This window comes from Artemia franciscana, chromosome 19, assembly GCF_032884065.1.
Source record: "Artemia franciscana chromosome 19, ASM3288406v1, whole genome shotgun sequence".
NCBI lineage: Eukaryota > Metazoa > Arthropoda > Branchiopoda > Anostraca > Artemiidae > Artemia > Artemia franciscana.
In genome coordinates this window covers 19,567,423-19,594,334 of record NC_088881.1, presented here as the reverse complement: position 1 = coordinate 19,594,334, position 26,912 = coordinate 19,567,423, and the positions used below count along the sequence as shown (strand labels likewise).

Sequence of the window (26,912 nt, the reverse complement as noted above, 5' to 3'; positions counted from 1 at the left end):
CCCCGTCCTCTTTTGGATGCCTAAATCCTTCGAAACTAATAAACAATTTGGAAAAAAAATGTGTTCAAAATAGTCAAAAGGTCTGATAGCCACGCTTTCAGGGATTCCATGCCCTTCACGACCCCGGGGCAATGATTTTAAACTTTGCAGTTTCCCTATTCTTTATATGCAGTAATAATCAATGCTGAAAAGGAAAATGTTTGATTCTGGATATGTCTAAAAGGACTAATGGTATTAAGCTAAAAAATCCAGAGAATGCTTGGAAGGCGTGTTATGCTAAATCACAAGACATTATATGCATCGAGGTCGTTAAAATATTAGATCTTTAATAATTCACGAACAATTAGGGAAAAATATCAGCAGAAACATTTTAAGAATGTTAAGGTATGTTGAGCTTAAACGCACTATGTGCATCCCTGTTGTCAAGGCGCATATCTTCAATATCTGTGAATATCTTCAATATGTTAAATAGCTTTGATTAATAAATTGAAACTTTTTGATAATGTCGATCAGGATGTTATACTAAATTCTAATAATTCTAGCTTAGAGTAGCCAAGAATTTCAAAGCAATAGCGCTGCCTGAGTAAAGAGCGATGTGTGCATAATATATTATATATATATATATATATATATATATATATATATATATATATATATATATATATATATATATATATATATATATATATATATATATATATATATATATATATATATATATATATATATATATATATATATATATATATATATATATATATATATATATATATATATATATATATATATATATATATATATATATATATATATATATATATATATATATATATATATATATATATATATATATATATATATATATATATATATATATATATATATATATCATGAAAAGAGAAATCACCAATGCAACAGCACAAACACACAAAAAAAAAAAAAAAAAAAAAAAAAAGAGAGACAGAAGGAGAAATGGAAGGCTGTTTTCCTAAATTAGTGATTAATATAGGCCAGCACTTGAATGAGGCCTTAACCCTACTCATCCATACAATCACATAGGTCAAACAGCATAGCCATACACAATCAACCATAAAGAATAATCCGTGGACAGGCAGTCATGTCGTCAATAAGTATAAGTCGTCATTTACCAAACAATAGAAAAAATAAATAAAGACAAATAATTCAGAGGCAACAACCCAACACAAGGGCTCATCAGGAGAATACACTGGCCTATAGGGTTTCGCCACTCTAAATTCTCTACCCAGCCAAGTGTTGTGGCTACTACAGAATATCCATGGCATCCCCGTGTCAGGTATCACCCCCAAAATACATGCCTATGAAAGAAAAAAGAAAACAACAGCAAATGTAAAACAACCAAGTAACACCAAAACAAACTTATCCTGTTAATATATCCCTCTTTTTAGCAACAATAGGTAAACTAAATATAATAAATTTTACCAAATCACAAATATTAACACATTGCAAAAAAACCTGAATGAACTAAACAATTATAGAATTCATCTTTGCCATGTGGCTAATTTTTTTAAAAATCCGCTAAATTAGAAACACAATTCAAAATAAATGGCGCTGCAACATCATTTCTCGAACCTCCGAAATTAGTTGAAAATTTCTTTAAGTATTTCTAGATAATTCTTTTGATATTTATTTAAAAGTTCGTTATAATGAAAAGTAAATTTTTTAAATTGCCAAGTTAATTTATTTGCAGAAAAACCTCTTGATATCAATTTTTGGCTTAAGATTTTACATCTATTTTTAAAATCAATATAATTACTACAAATCCTTGCATAACGAAGTAACTGTGAGAAAAACGCTGAATATGTGATATTTGAGTGTATATTATTTTCAGGGAATGGGAAACTAATCACTTCAAAATCAAAATCATCCGTTTTATTATACATTTTAAAACTTAATTTATTATTATCACAAATATTAATATTTAAATCTAAGAAATGATCTTCATGACCAGCGCCATGACTAGGTTCAAGAATAAGCTCTGATGGATATATATTTTTAGAAATATCAATGAAATCCTTACAATTTAAGACCAAAATATCATCTAAATATCTTTTATTATTTGACAAAACATGTTTTAAATTATTTGGATTATTCTTATCCATCATATATTTATATTCTAGTTGACTTAAAAACAAGTCAGCTATAAATGGGCTGGCATTCCCCCCCCCCCATGGGAATTCCCACAATTTGCTTGTACAAATCACCACCATATCTTATATAAGTATTGTATAAAACAAATTCTAATAACTCAAAACTCATATCCAAGCTGTAACATCTCAAGTTAACTGTAGTATTAAAGCAATTTGTCAATATAGCTTTTTTATTATATGTGTCTATTTTTAAGAACCTTTTACTAGATAAGAGGAAAGATTTCTTGATAACAGTTTTTAAATTATCTAACACTACATTAAGTGATAAATTAGTATACATTGTCGCGAAATCGAAAGACTCAATTCTTTTAGCTGAAACCATTGTCAAAGAATCTATCACCTGCAGTGAATTATTAACACTCCAATATGGATTAAAATTCGAAAATTTTTTAATACCAGAACAATGGGTTTTAAGTTTATTTACAATTTCCTTTAAAATTAAAGAGAGGTCAGTAGCAGCAATGCGGGTTGGACATTTAGCTGCTCCAGCAATAAACCGTGGTTTAGGGGGATTCTTATGAAATTTTACAGTCCAATATAGGAAAGCGAACCTTTTATCATTGTCATTTATTTTAATATTAAAATTTTTAAAAAGTATTTCTTCAGTCTTTTCAATTAAATTCTCATCCTCTATATTTATCTTTTCGTAAACATTAGTTGTGCATAACTCCCTTTTTAAGATATCACAATACAGCTTCTGACAAATTATGGCAAAATTATTATTAGCTTTATCCACTGGCACAATTACAAATTCATTCTGTAGATTAGCAATTTCTTGTTTAATCTTCGCATTATAAAATAATGATTTAGTGTTACTATTTTTTAAGTTAGAATATATTTTATTTCTTATTCTACTAATAATTAAATTCTTCCAACTTTGAAAACTCTCTTTATTTTTATTCTCTTTCTTACACCACTTATCAATAAATAAATCAAAATCATTTTCCAAGCCATCAAGAACACTCGATGGTTTCAGATGATGAGAAAGACGGAAATTAGCCCCTTTATTCATTATAATTTGAAGATCATCTTGCTTTATTATTGACAAGTCCCCTGTTATAACATGTTTGTAAGTAGGATTTACAAATGGGCCAAGTTGCTTACAATTACAAACCGGTTTCCAATTTATATCACTATCTAATCTTTTTAGTATTAAATTATAATTAAAAATAACTTGCCCAATAGTTTTTGAAAATTTATAAGTTAAACCTGGACTATCATTATAATTCAAATTACTAGGAAGGGCCTGTTTCACATGCCGCTGATTTAAAATTTCTGGTAAATTAATATCTTCAATCTGCTTACAAGTAAAATTAATAGGTAAATATAATCTGTTATCCTTATTACTAATCTTATCGAACTTTTTCTTTTATATATATATATATATATATATATATATATATATATATATATATATATATATATATATATATATATATATATATATATATATATATATATATATATATATATGTATATATATATATATATATATATATATATATATATATATATATATATATATATATATATATATATATATATATATATAGAAATATATATTAATATATATAAATATATATATATATATATATTTATATACAATATATAAATATATATATATATATATATATATATATATATATATATATATATATATATATATATATATATATATATATATATATATATATATATATATATATATATATATACAATATATATATATATACATATACATATATATATATATATATATATATATATATATATATATATATATATATATATATATATATATATATATATATATATATATATATATATATCATGAAAAGAGAAATCACCAATGCTACAGCACAAACACAAAAAAAAAAAAAAAAAAAAAAAAAAAAAAAAAAAAAAAAAAAAGAGACAGAAGGAGAAAAGGAAGACTGTTTTCCTAAATTAGGGATTAATATAGACCAGCACTTGAATGAGGCCTTAACCCTACTCATCCATACAATCACATAGGTCAAACAGCATAGCCACACACAATCAACCATAAAGAATAATCCATGGACAGGCAGTCATGTCGTCAATAAGTATAAGTCGTCATTTACCGAACAATAGAAAAAATAATATAGACAAATAATTCAGAGGCAACACCCAACATAAGGGCTCATCAGGAGAATACACTGGCCTATATAGGGTTTCGCCACTCTAAATTCTCTACCCAGCACAGTGTTGTGGCTACCACAGAATATCCATGGCATCCCCGCGTCAGGTATCACCCCCAAAATACATGCCTATGAAAAAAAAAACAGCAAATGTAAAACAACCAAGTAAAACCAAAACAAGCTTATCTTATTAATATATCCCTCCCTTTAGCAACAATAGGTAAACTAAATATTATAAATTTTACCAAATCACAAATATTAACACATTGCAAAAAACCTGAATGAACTAAACAATTATAGAATTCATCTTTACCATGTGGCTAATTTTTTTAAAAAAATCCGCTCAATTAGAAACACAATTCAAAATAAATGGCGCTGTGACAACATTTCTCGAACCTCCGAAATTAGCTAAAAATTTCTTTAAGTATTTCTAGATAATTCTTTTGATATTTATTTAAAAGTTCGTTATAATGAAAACTAAATTTTTTAAATTGCCAAGTTAATTTATTTGCAGAAAAACCTCTTGATATCAATTTTTGGCTTAAGATTTTACATCTATTTTTAAAATCAATATAATTACTACAAATCCTTGCATAACGAAGTAACTGTGAGAAAAACGCTGAATATGTGATATTTGAGTGTATATTACTTTCAGGGAATGGGAAACTAATCACTTCAAAATCAAAATCATCCGTTTTATTATACATTTTAAAACTTAATTTATTATTATCACAAATATTAATATTTAAATCTAAGAAATGATCTTCATGACCAGCGCCATGACTAGGCTCAGGAATAAGCTCTGATGGATATATATTTTTAGAAATATCAATGAAATCCTTACAATTTAAGACCAAAATATCATCTAAATATCTTTTATTATTTGACAAAGCATGTTTTAAATTAATAAGATTATTCTTATCCATCATATATTTATATTCTAGTTGACTTAAAAACAAGTCAGCTATAAATGGGCTGGCATTCCCCCCCATGGGAATTCCCATAATTTGCTTGTACAAATCACCCCCAAATCTTATACAAGTATTGTATAAAACAAATTCCAATAACTCAAAAATCATATCCAAGCTGTAACATCTCAAGTTAACTGTAGTATTAAAGCAGTTTGTCCATATGGCTTTTTTATTATAACTGTCTATTTTTAAGAATCTTTTACTAGATAAGAGGAAAGATTTCTTTATAACAGTTTTTAAATTATCAAACACTAAATTAAGTGATAAATTAGTATACATTGTCGCAAAATCGAAAGACTCAATTCTTTTAGCTGAAACCATTGTTAAAGAATCTATCACCTGCAGTGAATTATTAACACTCCAATATGGATTAAAATTCGAAAAATTTTTAATACCAGAACAATGGGTTTTAAGTTTATTTACAATTTCCTTTAAAATTAAAGAGAGGTCAGTAGCAGCAATGCGGGTTGGACATTTAGCTGCTCCAGCAATAAACCGTGGTTTAGGGGGATTCTTATAAAATTTTACAGTCCAATATAGGAAAGGGAACTTTTTATCATTGTCATTTATTTTAATATTAAAATTTTTAAAAAGTATTTCTTCAGTCTTTTCAATTAAATTCTCATCCTCTATATTTACCTTTTCATAAACATTAGTTGTGCATAACTCCCTTTTTAAGATATCACAATACAGCTTCTGACAAATTATGGCAAAATTATTATTAGCTTTATCCACTGGCACAATTACAAATTCATTCTTTAGATTAGCAATTGCTTGTTTAATCTTCGCATTATAAAATAATGATTTAGTGTTACTATTTTTTAAGTTAGAATATATTTTATTTCTTACTCTACTAATAATTAAATTCTTCCAACTTTGAAAAGTCTCTTTATTTTTATTCTCTTTCTTACACCACTTATCAATAAATAAATCAAAATCATTTTCCAAGCCATCAAGAACACTCGATGGTTTCAGATGATGAGAAAGACGGAAATTAGCCCCTTTATTTATTATAATTTGAAGATCATCTTGCTTTATTATTTACAAGTCCCCTGTTATAACATGTTTGTAAGTAGGATTTACAAATGGGCCAAGTTGCTTACAATTACAAACCGGTTCCCAATTTATATCGCTATCTAGTTTTTTTAGTATTAAATTATAATTAAAAATAATTTGCCCAATAGTTTTTGAAAATTTATAAGTTAAAACTGGACTATCATTATAATTTAAATTACTAGGAAGGGCCTGTTTCACATGCCGCTGATTTAAAATTTCTGGTAAATTAATATCTTCAATCTGCTTACAAGTAAAATTAATAGGTAAATATAATCTGTTATCCTTATTACTAATCTTATCGAACTTTTTCTTTTTTGAAATAAATTTCGTTTTAGTTAGAATGCAAATTGTATCACATATTACTTTAAAATTATAATCAAGAGCTGTATTATTCTTAACAATCCAGAAAAGTTTGATTAAATTCCTCTTGGATAAATTATTTAGACACTTTATTACAGAAATCATACCCCTAGATTCAAGTAGCTGGCATAGATCTATAGAAAGCATATGTACATCTAATTCATTTTTTCTATTATTTTTCCTATGTCCTCTCGATCGTTTTTTACATTTAGTAGGACAAGTAAAAGAAGGATGGTCCATAAAACCATCAATACATTTAACAACAACATGAGACATGTCACCATATTTTGCTACACGATCATTTAGCCCAAAAGGATAAGCTGTACCAAGAGTATGGATCCAGAAATCCTCCTGTTTACGTAGTCTATTATTCTTCTCTTCTTTATTTAAATTTTCTAATTCTAAATTTTCTAAAATTGTGACAGTTATATCTGATATGGAACATTTACCATTACTACAATGTTGAACTAGATAGTTATTAGTTTTTTCATTATTAACTGTTGTCTTGTGTCCAGAAAATCTTTTATATATATTATTAGTTGTTTCCCCCACATATTGTAGGCATGTATATATATATATATATATATTGGAGGGGGGTTGGGGGTAGACCAGGGTACTTCGTATCGAAGGAGTTGTCGTTGAAACTTCGAAGACTCATTCAATTGGAAATTAGAAACTGGCTAGACCCTTTTTTAATAATCGAAAGTGATGGGAGGGAAAATAACCCCCTCCCATGCTCACCATTTCCCCAAACACATCCAATAAAAATTTTGAGATTTAAATTTTGTTCAGTGTAAATTATGTTTTTTGAGCCGGTTATCACTTCCGTCAGGATCGAATAAAAACGAAACTATTGATTCGGCAATTAAAGTTAATTACAGTTTTGTTTCAACTCAGACTGTTTGTGCAGTAAAGGAACTCAGACTGATGGTTTCCAAGATGATTGACTAGTCTTTAACTTTTTACTTTTAGTTGTTTCTTGTTCCCGTTTGCATAACTTGAAAAGACCTGTAATGGGAGGTGAGATGGGGATGGGTTACTAAAATAACGTTTTCTTGGTAATGAGGATGATTGTATATCAAAAACTGCAAGAAAAAATGCTATATATAATGTTTAAGTACCATATTTAAGCTCACACCACAGCCGACAGAAGTAGCGCTTCTGTGTCTATATAGCGCCATCTATTTCTACGGTATGATAATTTTTCATTGAGTTATTTTTCCCTCATGCGTCTCTTACGGTGAAAGACCGAAATCTGATGAATGTTGACATTCACTGGTGAAAGAGTGGATAAAGACATTTAACAAATATTTCGAACATACGCCAAGCAACTATGCGTTTGTTGACATTGACCATGAACTATTGGCGAATGTTGAGCATTTCCGAGATTTATTTTTATTAGATTCTCGCCTAATTTCTAACCTATTTCTTAGATTTATAACCAAACCTGTCATAATGGGCATAGTTGCATGGTATATGTGTGAAATATTTGTTACATACCCATATGTCAGACTTTCATCGGTGCAATGTCGACATTCACTAAATATCAGTCTTTCATGATAACATGTATATTCATTAAAGTTGAATAAATGCAAAGACCGTGTGGTATTTTTTAGAATAAATAGTATTTTTTTATTCAAGAGACAATTTACACTAACCTGGTCACAGAAATGAAGTAAAAGACGGTTTCTGTTTCTGTTAATGCAACTTGTAAATATGTTCGTCTGTCTTGGCCTGCATTTGGTTTCCTTACTTTTAACTAAGCGATATTCATAAGAAGTAAAAAAAAAATTTAGAGTAAGATTTAATAGAAATAATAATTTATTATTATCTATGATATTATTATTATTATCTCTTATTATTAATTTATTATTATTATTATCTCTAGAAATAATTTTTGAAGATGTGATATTCTTAAGAATTATTTTTAGAGTATATTTTCTTGGTTATCTTAATTATGGGTACAAAATTTTTTTTTTCTGCGAATTAGACCAGAATTTAGTGGAAATTTAATTAAATTAACTGAATTTGGAACTTGAACCAACCCAGGTAATAATTCACACCGTCTAGTAGCCATTATTTAAGATGAAACGTGTCAATTAATTTTTCGTTCCTTTATTTTTGTTTTTAAAGTTGGGGGGGGGAGGGCTTTCTTGCTTTTATACTATCTGACAATTATCGGTTTTCTAGTCGTTGTATATGAATTTTTAACCACGAGAGGCATGATCCTATGGCAATGGTATAGCCAGTTGTGGAGGTGTGCGGAATAAAATTGTCCCCAATTATGACACCTGCTTGGGTGTTATTTAGACATATTTCATGAACGATAGACCGGAGTGGGGGGAAGGGGTAAAACGCATCGAAAAACTTTTGCTTGGGATGGGACTTGGAATACTCTAATAAACTGTATCTGAACTTGTTGGCATAACAAAATCTGTTTTTTCACTAAATTTACGGATGAGAATTTCTACCTTTTGCTGTACACAAGGTTTGGAAGAGGCAGACCTGACTAATTCTTCATGCTCAACGGTTACCTCTGAAGTGTCAAAAACACAAGAATCTCAAGCGGTCACGAATCTATCTTTACTTTAACACGGTATTTCTGAGTCTAGATCACTTTTTCTCGAACGGGTTAAATTATCTTACCGACAAATGGTACCTGAAATCACTATAATTTGCTGCTTGAGCATACTTTCGATTTCTGAAAAGTCACAGCGCTTGTTCGGCTGCACATCTCAACCAGCTCTTGGCAGCCTTTGAATAAATGTGGGAAACTGTCCAAGATTGATGACAGGATTCTTTTCATTTGAATTTTCACATTCTTTCATTTTATGACTTATAAATTCAATTGCACCTTTAAAATCTTTGTCCTCCCATGGCAGTTTTCCTGTAAAAACTTCTGCTTCCACCAACCACAAAGAAAAAATATATGACTCTTCTGCAGGCGCTTGTATTTTCATCACTTTTGGGGTTTCCGTCTCCATAAGTATTTTTGAACAAACCCCAAAGGCTCTGAACATAAAAACATTTTAAAACCCCCCTTGGACGTGGATGGCAAACACAAAAATGCCCAGTTTTGTTTGGATAAGGCAAACGATGTAAATCGAATGGGAAGACAATGCCAAATGTAAAAATCCCATATTGTGGACTATTTTCTGAGTCTTGGCAATTTGGAAAAGAAAGGTCTATAAGGTCAAATTCTTGTACAGGCAATTCGTGCATATACCCGTGCAATGAGTCAAACTGGACTGTTTCGGATACTAAAGCTATTTGGTGGTCTCCCTGTGTTAGTAAGACCTCGAGTAAATGCATAACTCCTGGTGCAATCAACACCGTAGGTTTTCTAGTTCTTCCCTGAATAAATTTTCAGAATCAATATTCGGCAATCCAAGCTTCAAATCGGCGTCGATGAGCCTTCTTATACTAATTAAATAAAGAAAAACAAGTTTTTTAACTGAAAGTAAGGAGCGATATTAAACTTAGCGATATATATAAGGCGAACAGAAATTACTCCATATATGAAAGGGGCTGTTCCCTCCTCAAAACCCCGCTCTTTGCGCTAAAGTTTGACTCTTTCTCACAAATCTACTTTTTAAAACAGTGGAAAACTTTAGCGTAAAGAGCCGGGCGTTGAGAAGGGAACAGCCCCTTTCATATACGGAATAATTTTTGTTCGTTTTAAGTTTTAATATCGCTCCTTACTTTCAATTAAAAAAAACTTGCTTTTTTATTTAATATCTGAACGTTTTTGAATTATTGCATGTTTTGATTTTGGCTCTCCGCACATGAATACTTCGAATGAAATTTACACATTTTTTTTTGGCCTAAATGGCTTTTTCTTAGTTTTGATCGGATGATTTTGAGAAAAAGGGAGTGGGGGAGGAGGCTTAGTTGCCCTTCAATCTTTTGTTTACTTAAAAAGGCAACTAGAACTTTTAATTTCTTACGAACGTTTTTATTAATAAAAAATATACGTAACTTTCGAATTAACTTACGTAACGAGCTTCTAGATTTGCATATTTTTATTACATATATGAGGGGGTTTGCACCCTCTTTAATACCTTGTTCTTCACACTAAAGCTTAAATTTTGTCCCAAGTCTTTAAGAATGACCCCTGAATCACAAAGGCAGTAGAAGAAATAGTTGAAACTACCAAAAATACTTTAGCGTAAAGAGCAGGTATTTAGGAGCGTAAAGAACAGGTATTTAGGAGGAGATGAACCCTCAGATGCTTAATAATTTCCGTTCGTTTTGTTTTAATGCTGCTCCTTACTATCAGTTGAAAAAACTTTTTCATATTTATCTTTTCATTGTTTTTTGTTTTAAATAATATTAGAAAATCCTGCGCCCCCTTCATGGAAATTCTCTCCTCCCATGACAATTCCTCCATGGAAAGATCCTCCCATGTTACCCCCTCCCTATCCAAGAAAAAATTCCCCTGAAAACCTCTGTACACTTCCCAATAACGATTACTATGTGTAAACACTGGTCAAAGTTTGTAACTTGCAGCCCCTCCCACGGGGACTGTGAGTAAGTAAGTCGTCCCCAAAGACATGGTTATTAGGCTTTTGACTATACTGAATAAAACGGCTATCTCAGAATTTTGATCTGGTGACTTTGGGGAAAAATGAGCGTGGGAGGGGGCCTAGGTGACCTCTAATTTTTTATTTTTTAGGTCAATTAAAAAAGGGTACTAGAAATTTGAATTTCCGTCAGAATGAGCCCTCTCACGACATTCTAGGACCACTGGGTCGATACGGTCCCCCCTGGGAAAAAACAAAAAAAAACAAATAAACACGCACCCGTCATCTGCATTCTGGCAAAAAATACGAAATTCCACATTTTTGTAGATAGGAGCTTGAAAATTCTACAGTAGGGTTCTCTGATACGTTGAATGCGATGATGTGATTTTCGTTAAGATGCTATAGCTTTTAGGGGGTGTTTCCCCTTATTTTCCAAAATAAGGCAAATTTTCTCAGGCTCGTAACTTTTGATAAGCAAGACTAAATTTGATGAAACTTATATATTTTACATCAGCATAAAAATCCGATTCTTTTGATGTATCTATTAGTATCAAATCCTTTTTTTTTAAGTTTCGTTTGCTATTGAGTCGGATCGCTCCTTACTACAGTTCGTTACCATGAACTGTTTGACAATAGCCCCTTTCCAACTTCGTGAGTAATACTTAGTAACTTTCCACATCTAGAAGATAAAAAGGGTTGTAAACTCTTTGTTTTTGTAGAAAGCAAAGCCTAAGAACAGTGTTTTTTGTTTTAATTTCCTTTGAAAAGAATTAACTCGATTCTTGACCATAGAAGATGCATGAATTGCGGCGAATCTAAACTGTGGAAAAGGATGCCAAAGAGTATCAGAGAATCTTAGCGTTACGAAGGGAGGGGGATGGACTAATATCCTACCTCCGTCGAAAGTGCCAGATTTTATACCTTCCGGTTAGTCCTTCAATCAAATTCATTAAACTTTTAATCAAAATTGCCCAGTTTTATTTGAGTAGGGCTAACGATATGAATTGAATGAGATGATACTGCTAAGTGTATAAAGCCCATATTGTGGACTAGTTTTAGAACAATTCAATTTGAAATTTTATTGAGTCAATTCGATTTTATGTCTACATGTTTAGAATAAATCAACTTTCTTGTGTCCTAGAGTTTTGCCTGTATGTATCTGTGACCAAAAACGTATTCAAAGGGAGAGATAGGGGCGTCCATTCCTAAAATTGTAAAGGGGGTGGGGGGAGGAATCTGCTTTTTTTTTAGTGAAGATAACAAAAAGCCTTTTTCAACATCTAGAGAGATTTAGTTTCTCTTCTGTAGTCTATAATTACCGAAAATATATATTTGTGAAAATCTAGGGGGAGTATTGGCACCCTCGATGGGGTGCCTAGGGGTGTAAATTGCTGAGTTCGCCACCTTGAGAGGATCTTCTTACTGTCTCGGCGGACTTAGGACCCTTTTATTTCGCAATAGTACACTTGATTTTACCTGTTTTAGGTAATTTGTCTGACACTATGAAAAAAAATACATGGATACATAACCATACATCTTGTATTTAAATTGTTTTTTCTTCTTAGCTAATGCGTGTCGGGCTTTTCAAAATAATTAACACTAGTTGCAGATTATCGGTCTTCCAAGGGCATTTACATACGATGACATTCAAAGGTGGTGAATAGAGGTTACGCCTCAACCCCCCACAAGGCAGAAATTTGGCTAAAATTATGAGGTTTTGGGGGAATAGACTCCTGATTATTTTTGTCATTTTAGAACTATTTACCTACTAATTTGCCTTTTTGTGTTTTGTTTTCTTCATATCGATTTTAACCCTCAGAAATCATGTTAACTCCTTCAACGCTCTTCTAAGGGATCCTGTGGTCCTTTGTTACAAATCCCAAATTGTTGATCTTAATAATTAGGAACAAAAAACACTTCATCCTTATTATGGAAAATAATACATTGTGCCCACTTTGCTCTTTGGTTAGACGCATGCCCATGATTTTAAGGCCACTTCATCAAATCGTACTGATTCAGTATGCTTAATCCTACCTGATCTAAAGAAGGATCAGTAAAAAAATAATTCAAGGTTAACTTTTTAACACCTTCCCAATGCTGTTATTTAATGCTGTCTATTATTTACCTTTGATCTGATTTTATTCATGATTATCTTTTTTAAAAGGGGTCTGTAAATTGGGATTTGAAAGTCTTTTGTTGAGCCTGTACTTGGAGCGATTAACAGGTCAGTTTTGATTTATATGATTCATCAGACTTCTATAGAATAATCAAAGTTAACTTCATGTAAAGTGTGAATAGCCAGTAAAATACTGGCAGTTTACGAAAAACTAGAAACAATTCGTGACAAAAAAAATCTTTAAACTCTATCAGATCATCTGGACAAAAAAAAATATCGAGGTCAATATCGGAGGGCTGATACCCTGGTGATCTCGGTGAGATAAGATAAGATTTATTTCAACAAAGCGGCTATCACATGACCAAAAGAGCCGAATTCACACTTTAGTGTCAGTGTAAAAAAAAAAAAAAAAAAAAAAAATTAAGAAATGGTCCATGTCATAAAATCATAAAATTACAATAAGTAAAAAGGTCAAACGATAAAAACCTGTAAAATTATAACAGGGAAAAGAAAACTTAAACAAAAGTCAAGCTAGCAAGAAATACAAAGTTCGCAATTACAAAAAAAAACACTAAAACTATAAGATAAAAGCGGATTGAGAAGGAGGGGGGTCCCGATTTAAAATTTCAACTACGTGAAAGATGAACGTTATTCTGCATTTTCTGTAGAAACTCTTAATGGGACAAGAACGGGGATTTTTCTTGAAACAGAACGTGGGGGGCGAGTACGGGGGGTAAATGTTCCCTAGGGACAAGAGAAATAGTACGAGGGTTATGCATGGCATTGTGGGCAAAACACAAGGAAATTTGTGCTCTCCTTTCCTTCAGGGTGACTAGATTTGATCTCTGAGGAAGAGAAATGTAAGACACTTTACCCTTATTAAGATAATCCTTTTTTGAAATGCCTTTGAAAATACCTTTTTTGAAAATGCCTGAAATACCTTTTTTGAAATGCCTCTATTCTGTCCGACAATTCATTGGACATGCCAGGATGCCAAACAGGACAAGCATATTCAAGGGTAGGACGTACAAAAGAGAGAAAAATCCTCAAACGCTGCAATTTAGGACATTTAAATTTATTAAGGAGTTTGAGGAGAGAAAATGCAGATTTTGTACGTTTTAAGAAATCATTAACGTGGCAATACCATTCTAAGTCGCTTGAGATGGAAACACCCAGTAATTTCATGGTATTAACAGACATTTCAGGGGGAATGGGACAGGAGAAAGAAGGAGGAATTTTAAGGAAACTAATTGTTAGAGCTGTTGACTTTGAAGGGTTGACTCTCATATCACTAGCAACAGCTTCATCTGATATTGATTCCAAGATGTCCATTGAGTTACTTTTAGATTTTTGAAACATGTTTATAAGTCAGTTAAATCGTCAATGAATTTCCATCTATCCGGGAAATCAACACCAAGACTGTTTATCATGGTAAGAAATAAAACTGGCTCTAAGAGGGTTCCTCAGGGCCCGCCATTATAAATTGGGAGGGAATCAGAATATATATTCAGGTACTTGACGACCTGAGTTCTATTAGAAAGGACGGACGAAACTATTTTTATTAAATAGGGATGAACTAGAATATCATTGGTTAGGTTTTTTTATTAATGTATCATGGTTAATTAAATCAAAAGCTTTTTGTAAGTAGAGCACAAATTTCCGAATTGCCTTTGGTCAATATTTAGGATTATTTTTACTTTCAACCAATCAGCTAAAAACCTTTTGTTTGACTTGGAAAAAACTGGAGCAAGAGCAATGGGCTGGACACCAGTAAAATCTTGTTTGCTACCCTTCTTTTTTACGGGAGTAATAAAACCTAATTTCCAACAATCAGGTAACTTACCAGTAGAGGTGATTTCATTAAAAAGTAAGGTCAAAGGTTCTGAAAGAATGTCTGCAAAGGCTTTAATACAGTTGGGATGTCTAGAGGACAGGTGCTGGACTTTTTAATGTTTTTAATTTTTGCCTATACTTCTGAGGAAAAAATAACAGGGAAATTGGGAGAGTGTAGAACATAAGCAATATTAACAGAGAGGGGAGGGAGGATTTGAACTATGGAGGAAAGAAATTTATTCAGATCATTGGCTGTAACTAGGGGCTCTTCTTGTAAATGCAAATCTATATAATAATGTGTTTTCCCACAAATTTTTTATATACTTTTGTACCACTGTTTTGGCTTAGTAGAAAACAAATCCTTGACTTTACGTTTGTAATACGCAGAAGCAGATTTACGTATTTCTTTTTTATGTGTTTACCCAGTGAGCTAGCTTCATTAATTTTAATTTAAAGATTAATTTTAAGCCTAATCAGCTTTTGTGACTGATTAGTAATGTAAGGTTTGTCATTAGAACACTCTTTTACTTTTTTTCTCAGGGAAGGATTCTAAGTATTTGGTTTTAATTTGGAAGTAGGAAACTTAACAGTAATATCATTATTTCCCTTAAGAGCTCGCCAGTTTTCATTAGTAATCCAAGTTCCAAGCTCGAAAAGGCCTTCATTGGAAATTGGACGATAAGAGAATTGGGTGACAGAAAATGTATGATTAAATCTAGAAAAAGGCTTCATTAATAAACAAAAATAGCCACTAATAACAAAAAAGAAAAAAGACTATTAATAAAAAATAACAAAAACCACTTAAGGGAACTTAAACTACCTGAAATAAAATTACAACAAATATGTAAAACTTGCACTGCTTACGAAATATGCACTGCATACTAGAACAGGAGTACGTTCTTGACAAGTTAAACGGATTTCTTGTGCGCATTTTCGTTGCAATTGATCAAACAGTTCGTGGTAACGAAATGTAGTAAGGAGCGACCCGGCTCAATAGTAACCAAAACTCTAAAAAATGGAATTTTGATACCAATAGCTACATCAAAAGAGTTACATTTTAATGTTGATTTTAAATATATAAGTTTCATCAAGTTTAGTCTTACCCATTAAAAGTTACGAGCCTGAGAAAACTTGCCTTATTTTAGAAAATAGGGGAAACACCCCCTAAAAGTCACAGAATCCTAACGAAAATCACACCATCAGATTCAGCGTATCAGAGAACCCTCTTATAGAAGTTTCAAGCTCCTATCTACAAAAATGTGGAATTTTGTATTTTTTGCCAGAAGGCAGATCACGGATGCGTGTTTATTTGTTTGTTTGTTTTTTTGTTTTTTTTTGTTTTTTTTTTCCCGAGGGGTGATCGTATCGACCCAGTGGTCCTAGAATCTTGCAAGAGGGCTCATTCTAACGGAAATGAAAAGTTCTAGTGCCCTTTTTAAGTGACCAAAAAAATTGGATGGCACCTAGGCCCCCTCCCACGCTAATTATTTTCCCAAAGCCAACGGATCAAAATTCTGAGATAGCCAATTTATTCAGCGTAATCGAAAAACCTTATAACTATGTCTTTGGGGACGAGTTACTCCCCCACAGTTCCTGTGGGAGGGGCTACAAGTTACAAACTTTGATCAGTGCTTACATATAGTAATGGTTATTGGGATGTGTACAGACGTTTTCAGGGGGATTTTTTGGATGGGAGGAAGGGCTGAGAAGAGGGGGATATGTTGGGGGAACTTTCCATCGAGGAATTTGTCATGGGGGAAGAAATTTCCATGAAGGGAGCGCAGGATTTTCTAGCATTATTTTTAAAAAAATTTAAAAAATAAATATGAATAAGTTTTTTCAACTGGAAGTAAGGAGCAGCATTAAAACTTAATACGAACAGAAATTATTACGCATATGAGGGGCTCACCTCCTCCTAATACCTCGCTCTTTACGCTAAAGTATTTCTAGTAATTTCAACTATTTATTCTACGGCTTTTGTGATTCAGGGGTCATTCTTAATGAATCGGGACAAAATTTAAGCTTTAGTGTAAAGAGCGAGGTACTGACGAAGGGATGAACCCCCTCATATATGTAATAAAAACATGAGAATACAAAAGTACGTTATGTAAGCTAATTTATAAGTTACGTATATCTTTTACTAATAAAAACATTCGTAAAAAATTGAAAGTTCTAGTGGCCTTTGTATGTAACCAAAAAATTGGAGGGCAACTAGGCTTCCTCCCCCGCTCTTTTTTTCTCAAAATCATTCGATCAAAACTATGAGAAAGCCATTTAGCCAAAAAAATAAATATGCAAATTTCGTTTTAATTACTCCTCTGCGGAGAGCCAAAATCAAAACATGCATTGATTCAAAAACGTTCAGAAATTAAATTTAAAAAAACAAGTTTTTTTAACTGAAAGTAAGGAGCGACATTAAAACTTAAAACTAACAGAAATTACTTCATATATGAAAGTAGGTGCTTCCTCATCAACGCCCCGCTCTTTACGCTATAGTTTTTTACTGTTTTAAAAAGAAGAGTTGAGAGAAAGAGTCAAACTTTAGCGTAAAGAGCGGGGAGTTGATGAGGAAGCAGCCCCTTTCATATACGAAGTAATTTCTGTTCGTTTTAAGTTTTAATGTCGCTCCTTACTTTCAGTTAAAAACACTGTTTTTTTTTTCATTTAATTCATAATATTTCTAAATTCACCGTTCTCATCATTGGATTCATAGGCTAATATTTAAGTTTATAAAATAGACTTTATCATATCTATTTTTTTTTTTTAATGTATGTTTTTAAGAGTGACTGATGTGGATCATTGCAGACTTTCATAATTTGTAAGGTCCAAAAAACAATGACACGTGTTTTCTTGAAAATTGACACTAAACTAACATTTACTTATTATGAAACCGGATTTATTGTGAGGAAACAATTATTATAAATTCCGAAAAAAAAATCTGTTTCGATGTTTTCATCAAATGTTTGAAAAAAGTCCTTACCTAGACTTTGAAAAACACATTTTTTTTTAAATACTTTGTACCTCTCTTCACTGCAGTAAGTTGATGCCGCTTAAAATGACTATTATAACGGACGAAGTAGAATATAAAAAAATATATAAAAAAGTGAAAAAAAAAATGGGTAACCTTGCACTGCAATCTTCAAGGTATACAAAGTAAAATGAACTAGGTTATTTTTTATTATAAAAACAAGAAACCTGAAAAGCCCAGACTCGGGATTAATTGCAATAAAAAGCGAAAGATCACAATCTGATTTTTCATTTTTAGAATCGTGCCAATTCGATGGTTTTTCTCTGTACCTTCTTTGATTGGTTCCAATCTCTGGAAAATTTTATCTCAGAAATACCACAGATAGTAGGCTGAAATGGGTCTATTAATCACTCAAATAGGCTAGTCTTTCTTGGAACTGCGATCTCGTTAACAAAGAATTTCAAACCCATCATATTCCAAGAACCTACAAACCATCTTGTAAATTCACTACAATGACAGTGTCATATCAGCCTAAAAACTAGCATAGGTGCAATCTTCTGCTACGCCTTAGACTGGTCCTGAACTCCCCAAAAATCAACTGGTAAATATCTTTTACTTCCGACCCAGTTTGGTTTAACAGCAGGGGCAGATTTAGAGCAAAATCTTGGATTAGGCACAATTTGGCAACGGTGCCAATAAGAAAAATCTTGGGGTGGGGGGGGGGCAATGTGACAAAGGTTCCAATAATTGACCAAATTGACAAATTTATTCTAAAAAAAGAAAAAGCAAGGGAAGGGCACCAGAAGAAATCTTGGTGTGGGGGTGGGGTCCGCTCTGGCCCCTTTGGATCCGCCATTGTTTTACCTCCTCTTCTGGGAGATACCTCTATGATATAGCCTCTGAGCATTGTTGTCGAAGTGTATTTTATAATAAATAATTTAACTATTTATTATTCTGGCCTATGTCATAATGACAAAAATTTAGTGATTCTTTTCCATACAAAGGACAGGCCCTGTTCAGAAAAAAATCTGCGACGTGTCTCTCATAGTTAGCTCTCACTTGCAAAAAAATTGTGTTGGAAATACAGTTTTTTGCGTTGTTTCTTGGTATCATTGCTCGTATGTTTTCTTTTCTTGTGCTATGCAAATTTATCAGATTAATTTCCAGTCGTATATTATTTCCTTTGTTATTTATGTTGGGGACTTTTTAAATTCGTCATTCAATTCATCTTTTCCATTTATTATGATGACGAGTTTGGAAATAAGTACGCACATAGGAATATGGAGCACTCCCACCATTCCTCTCCTAACCGCGTTAAATAATACCCAGGTCATATGATAGTCACACTTGTTGGCAAACTCAAAATTACATATCGCTCCAGCGACAATTATATCTGGAGCCAGATCTGGCACCGTTCGTAATTTCTCGAATTAAACATTGTTCAAGTTTCAAGCATGAAGTTCTTGATTGACCAATAAGAGTCGAGATTCACCGCGTAATTAATTGAAACTAGAAGAAATGGAACCTTGTAACAGCAATTCTTCTATTTGTATAGAAATCTGACAAAGGTTAAGAAGATGCAGCATTAGTAAAGAACAGCTGTAATTAAATTAGCGTTGGTGCAAATTTTTAAATCCAATTTCTTGCAAATTTAATTTTCCGCGTCTGAAATACATGAGTAGCGCTAAAATCAAGTAAAAGCCCATTTCATTAATAATATTATTATTTTTTCGACCCATGTGACTATAGTGTGACGCGAGTATAACACCCAACCATATTATGCGAGTAAAGATTTTTCTTACAATTAATTTGGCAGTTTGAAAAATCTTCAGTGCAAGTGCAAAAGCTGTTGTATATTACGGCTGTAATTTTGGTTGATACCTAAGCCAGATGAAATTCTTAGGCCCTTTAACCTCGACAGTATGAAGATTATGGTGGATAAGTGAAGAATTTAGATTAGATTAAATTTATCGGACAATACAGAAATAGACTAGAACAATAAAACTATACATATTGTCATATACCCCGCAAGGCCATATCTCGGGTTGGGAATGTAGGGAGATTTCGAACATGTTTGGGTAACATAGAAATTTAGAGTCGGGTGGTACTGGATATGGATACATTGGAAGAAATATCGAAGAAACGCTCTTCTGATCTGAAAATCTTTGAAAATTTTGAACTATTTTGTCTATTTCTGTAATCTACTGGGAGGAAGGTTCATCAAAACTGATTTGAAGAGCAATTTGCTGACATTTTCTTATGCTTGACTGAGCTAGAACTAGCTGAGCAGTAGCTAGCTCAGTTCTGGTCAGAACTGAAATTTCTGAGGTTAGAGCAGAACAGAAACATAGGATAACATTAAAATTCCAAATCGCATGCCCAATAAAATGTTATGTTTTTGGGATCCACACGGTGGCATAAATTGAGATGAGGAGAGGCACGTGCCCTCTTGATTTTCTTTAAAAAATGCTTTTTTGGCAGTTTTGGTTTTGTTTGAGCTTTCGAAAAATTAAGAAAGGAAAACAGTTTTATTTTAAGCAAAGCACAGTAGCATCATTTAGGGTAAGGCTGGCTGGGGCTATATCCCCACCCTGATTTTACGAGGGGCCCCAAATCAGTTGTCACAATCTGCATTGATTTTACTTGAAAATTGAATTGGAATTCTGTAAAAAAGTATTGTCAATTAAAACAAATCCATTTCCAATATAGCTGTACTTCACAACAATCTATTTTGAGCTTCATTCTGAAACATATTCATTTATTATCCCTATTTTATATTTCGTGATACATTTTTATTGCCTTGTTGTTACAGGCATGGTGACCAACTTTCATTACAATAAAATAATTGACCCAGGATCCATAATAGAATAAGTAGGTTACGTCATTATAGAGCAGTGATCCCCATTATACATACGTATTTTGTACTCTGTATTTCTTTGAGTCTGTTTTTGAATCTATTCCTAGTCATCGTGTGTGACTCAGGTCTTCTCTGCTTCTGGATTTTGTAATTTAAAACCCCTTTTTGTGCAACAACAGACTTCTTGCAGTCCCAGTGGCCATAGATGTACTATTGTTTATAGATGCCACAGCACATAGGACTTTGCACGTATTTATGAAACGGTTAGTCGTATAAGCTTTGGATCGAATGGAGCTCATTTGATTGGAAGTTAAAAGTTTTAGCGCCCTTTTTAAGAGTCAAAAGCGAATGGAGGGCAATCAGCCCCCTCCCCCCAAGCCTATCATTCCCCAAAAACATATCGAATTGAAATTTTAACAGGTTTTTTTTTGTTCAGCCTTGTTGAAAGGTCCAGTACATATATCTTTGGGGAGGTCAACCTCCCCACAGTCCTCAGGACAAGGGTTGTAAGTTAGGTCATTCGTTTATTCTTTTCACCTAGTATATATTATAGAGAAAAGTATGCATGTTTGAACCTTACTTTCTAATTAAACGAAGGGCATTCAGGTGATTTTTTTTTTCAGAGGATGTTGAGGGAATTATTGAACTAAATCAAAATACGTGTGTATACAAATTGTCAAAAGGGTGCAACAGGAATAACTGAGAATTTGGAAAATTCAGGAAATAATAAGGGAGATTATCAAAAGTGCAATATTTGCATGCAATTAATGCTACTACAACTACCGCAACTACTGCGACCACATTACTTCATTTACACCACTAAGGTAAATTTGAACTAAAGCCAAAGACACTATGTGCATGCACATTGTCAAAATAACATATCTCAAGAATTGGTTTGGGTACTAAGCTGGAACTTACAGAGAATACTTAAAGGGGAAGATCATCTCACCAAAAGGCAATATACACACACTACTCGTAATATTACTGTTACTGCTATATTTACTACTACTACTACTACACAGGGCCGTTAAATATGGGGGAGAAGGGGGACCCCCTTCCCCAATGTTTTGGTCACTTGGTAAAAAAATAAGTCAGTAAAATCGTGAAGCAAAGCTCCATGATTTTTCCGATGCTGCAAAAAATCTTTGTTTGGTTAAATAAAAACCACGAAAATACTGACATGTCATCTACAGAAAGTTTGAACTTGGTCAGTTTTCACCGACTCCTGCTCTGAGTTTAGAGATGGTGGCCAATTCTCCATTTGGTTAAAAATAAATTACTAAAATATAGAAATGATATAGAGTCTCGTGACTAACCTACTAGAGAAAGGAGTACCAGTGGATATAATCCTGCTGGATCTAGCCAAAACTTTCAACAAAGTTTGTCACCGCTACCTGCTTCACAGGCTTTGTACCCTATCTCTTAGTCCACAAGTGATCAGTTGGATCAAGGATTTTTTTAGGGAAAGAACACAGCAAGCAAAAGTGACCACAGGACCAAACAGTCACGCACTCTCTGATGAAGTCAAAGTCACCAGTGGGATCCCCCCGGGGCAGTGTCCAGGGCCCTACCCTGTTCAATATATACATAAATGAGCTAGCCCTTATCACCAGTTAGAAAATTACTCTTCATGCAGACGATTCCAAACTCATAGGTCCTGCCAACCCTCTTTCTGCCTTTCCAATTCCTCCAAACTGATCTTAACCACATGTGCTCCTTGGTCAAAAGATGGTTGCTGGAATTCAACACTGAAAAATGCAAGGTCATGCACTTTGGACACAACAATCCCAAGCAACAGTACCTTATGACCGAAAACTCTCGGAGTCACCACATACTGGAGAATGTTCAGGAGGAGTGAGACCTTGGAGTTGTTGTATACTCCCAGTTAAAATTCAGCTCCCACTCACAGAAGATCTCAGCCAATGCTAGCAGAGCCCTAGGCAGCATTACCAGCAGAAGTAGACATGTAATCACCAAGCTCTACAAAGGACTAGTAAGACCAAGATTGAAGGAGGGGACCATCCTGGCCACCCCTTGATTCAAAAAGGACAAGGTAGTTCTTGGGCAAATTCAACAAAAGGCCACTAGCCTGATTGCTGGTATGAAAAACAAGTGAATGGCTGAGGTAACTCAACTTCCCCTCTTTAGTCTACTGGTAGAAACGTGGGGACATGATCTAGGCACACAAACTCCTTTCTACTAATCAAGAAAATGAGGTCCTGGATATTGACCCCTCCCACATACTACGATGACACCCATAACGAATCTGCAAACTTCATGCAAGGACTGGAGCAAGATGCAGCTTCTTCTCGAACCGAATTGTGAACCTCTGGATCAACCTCAAGGAAAATACTGTTTCTGCTGAATCAACAGATGTAAACACCGTCTGGATGCTGAGTGGAGTGACAAACAGTGGAGATTTGACTGGGATGCACCAGAATCTAATTAACCACGTATGCAACTATCATCACAAGGAGCTATTCAACACGATTGAAAGTCCTTTTTTCACTTCAAGCTGTGATTTAAGGTAAGTAGGCTAAGCCAATGAAAAACTTATTATTTAATCTAAAAATTTTAAGACTTCCATTTTGTCTGGCATATCCAGGCAATATTGTCACTTTAAATTGCCACCTGGAAGCATTCTAGGGATTGCTTAGTAGCAATTTAAGGCTACCTTAAATTGCCAATTGGGAGAATTCTGACGATTGAATCCTTTTAGGCTCTGTAAACAGGCCTAGGTGAAGTAGGCCTAGTACAGATAAGTTGAGGATTTATGGGCTGTCAAATCATAACTCAGAGACTGTCTGTAATCCTATGGCAGAGGTAGACTAGTGTAGACTATTCAGAGTCTATTCCAAAGACTGTTAATTTTATCCTTCTGGTAAAAAAAATATCCTTCAAATTTTAGTTATGCTCTAATTATACAGAAGCAAAAAAATGGTTTTAAAAATTGCCATGAAGAGATTAGATATGAGCTAAATTGCCTCTTCAAAGCAAACTAGCCTACCTAAGGAGCCTCAAAACTTGAAATAGCCCTATGCTTAACTGCTTCTTCAGCAGTTGCAAAAGATCTGACAATGAGTAAAGTATAGAATTTAAGCCAGAGTTTATGTTTTTTTCTAATCTCACCAGAATAAAACATAAATCCCATGTTGACTTGCTCAAATACTCAAGATAAGTTGTAATAACTGGTTCTTTCGCCTGATGTAGCTGCTATTTGTTGCTATTAGTGCATGGTTTACAATGGGAGCTTAAAGTTGTCATGACAAGCTGCATGGTTGGGTGTACAACCCTCTAGGCAATTCTCTCTTCTTTATATGCTTATTGTTGTTTAAAAATGATCAAGCTTCATAGTAATCTCCTTTCATGACTTATAAATGAAATTTGAAACTAGCCAGGGAAGTGTTTATTCCACTAAAAAATCACCACCTATCTTTGAACTCCAATTATACAGCCCTGATTTTGTTGCCCCTTTAGCTTGTATCCAGTTCCTGATTGCCATTTAAATTTCATTTTGTATGTTACTCATTTCTTGTCAATATTACTGAGGGGCAATAGTTAAGAACTAGAGAAGTCATTCTTAAATTACATGTGCTTGTGTATATATAGCTTGTTGCTTCTTATTTTTTCTGGGTATGCAATGTTTGATGTGGTATAAACCAAAGGAAGGACCTGTAGGCCTAGAGAAAAAAACATGTTAAGAAAAGAATTTTTTTTTTAATTTGTATAGTAATTATAGCTTACACATTTTACATGCAGCCCTGCTCTACTTTACCCCCAACCCTCCTAATATGGAAATCTACAGCTGAAGTTCCATATTTCCCATTGATTCTACCAATCTATCCCTCAACCCTGTTCCCTGTTAATTGAAGCAACTGTGACAAAACAAGAACAGGAAAAAACAGTAACAGGTGGCAGAATACATTCGAAATATATAATTTGGGCTATATATTTGTACATTAGGCAGGTTGGGGGTAAATTATAGTGCAGAGCTACATGCTTTCCCCTTGGGTATGCAGGCTAAGTAGAAGATCACTTGTACCTGATAATGCCCCTACTGTTTTTAGTTGGATGGAAAAAATCCAAAGCAAGTTCAATTTGAAAAGGAAAGTTGAGATTGCCCAAAAGTGAGATTAAATTTGTCAAAGCTTGGAGGTTTGTCCCTTCAGTCTGTTTAAAGAGAACAGTTTCAAAATTGAACCTTTGTTCATTTCAATCTTAGGGGTGGCCTATATTTATGACACTTCATTGAATGGTTGTAAAGGGATACTTCTATTTTTTCATTTGTCTTATTTGTTTTCTACAAGATTTCCTTTTAATCTTTAAATTTATACACATTTCTTACAAATTATTTATTTGTATCAGAGGTCATTTACAAGTTTTTCAGCTACTTTTTAATCCCTGGTCTCAAAATTGCATTAAAATTTATTGAAGCTAGGAAACATCAAACTTGTATCTATTTAAAGAAAATGGATGGACATAAGTAGGTTTTATTGCACTAAAGCCCCAGGGCCATGGTAACTCAAAACAAAAAAGGAGACTTTCTTTAAAATGTTTGACATTAAATAAGCATAACAGTCAGAAAGAAAAATAAATTACAAAATTTAACTTCTGTGCTTTGTTCTCAACCTGAGTAATTGTTCTAAATTTTTAAATCTTGCAAAACATTCACCCCCATTACATTTGACAGCCATCTCTCTTGACCCACACTCTTGTTTATGCATCCACAATTCAGGAAAAAAGGAAGGAACATCTTACTGGCATTTATTTCATTTCTACTTATATTGAATGGGTTTGAAAGAAAGTTCTAATGGCTAAGTCAGTAGGCCAGTAAAAGACCAGGTGGTCCTTTAGCCAGGAAGTGCAATAGGCAGCTAGGGACCAGCCATCCTATGCTTTGGCATGCAATTCCTGCTTACTGCCCCTAGATTCCTCTGGGTACCCATTTAAAGTTGGGCCAATTCTGGCTGAGCTTACCAAATAAACTGGCAATTCCAGGAATTAAACCTGTACCCCATAGACAAAGGATTCTAATCCAGAGTGCAAACCACTTAGCAAGAAACACAGATATGACCAGAGAACAACAATTATTCGAAAAAAAGTAAATATTGAAAAAAAAGGTAAAATTCTAGTTAAGTGACTTCTTGCTATCTTGAAAGGGGGTAGGTTAGGAAAATGAAACTTTTGGGGATAGGTCTACAGGCTAAAGTATATCCCAGGAAGGTATTTTAAAGAACCCACCTCCACTCGTTCTCCCTCTAGAGGGCCTTGAAATTTGCCTACATGGCAGGTATCTATCGAAATTTTGACAAAACAACATTTTACCTTAATTTTCAGTTACCAGTTGCTTTTTCTCTCTGTTTAGTTCTGAAGATGCAATTCCTGTTATTTGAGTAGAATTCTGAGCCATATTAATGTGTTTTTCTTCAAAATTTAGGAAATGTATTTGTATATCTTTAAAAGCTTATAAATTGGGATTGAGTAAAGTTATGAAACTGAAAACAATTTTGTTGTACTTCATTGAAGCAAAAGATTCTATTTTGAAGGTTTCACTTTTATAACACACATATTTTTAAAGGTCATCAAAGGTCAGGGCCCCCAAGAGGGAGAAGGTGTGAAGGTAAGTACTTTGAAATACCTTCCCAGGACATACTTTAGCCTGTAGACCCATCCCTGAAAGTTTCATTCTCCTAACCTAACCCCTTTCTGAGATAACAAGAAGTCACTTAACTAGAATTTTACCAAAGAAAAAATAAGTAAAATTCTAGTTAATTGACTTCTTGCTATCTCAGAACAAGTTTAGGTTAGGAAAATGAAACTTTCAGGGATGAATCTACAGACTAAAGTATGTCCCGTGAAGGTATTTTGAAGCAACTACCTCCA

The 26,912-nt window shown here is 33.2% G+C and overlaps 1 protein-coding gene across 1 annotated transcript in view; it reads right to left on the bottom strand.

The window, feature by feature from the left end:
- The window catches only part of LOC136039385 (uncharacterized), a 180,105-nt gene that overhangs the window by 152,281 nt on the left and 912 nt on the right, over window positions 1-26,912 (bottom strand). The gene's annotated exons all lie outside the window — the stretch shown is intronic.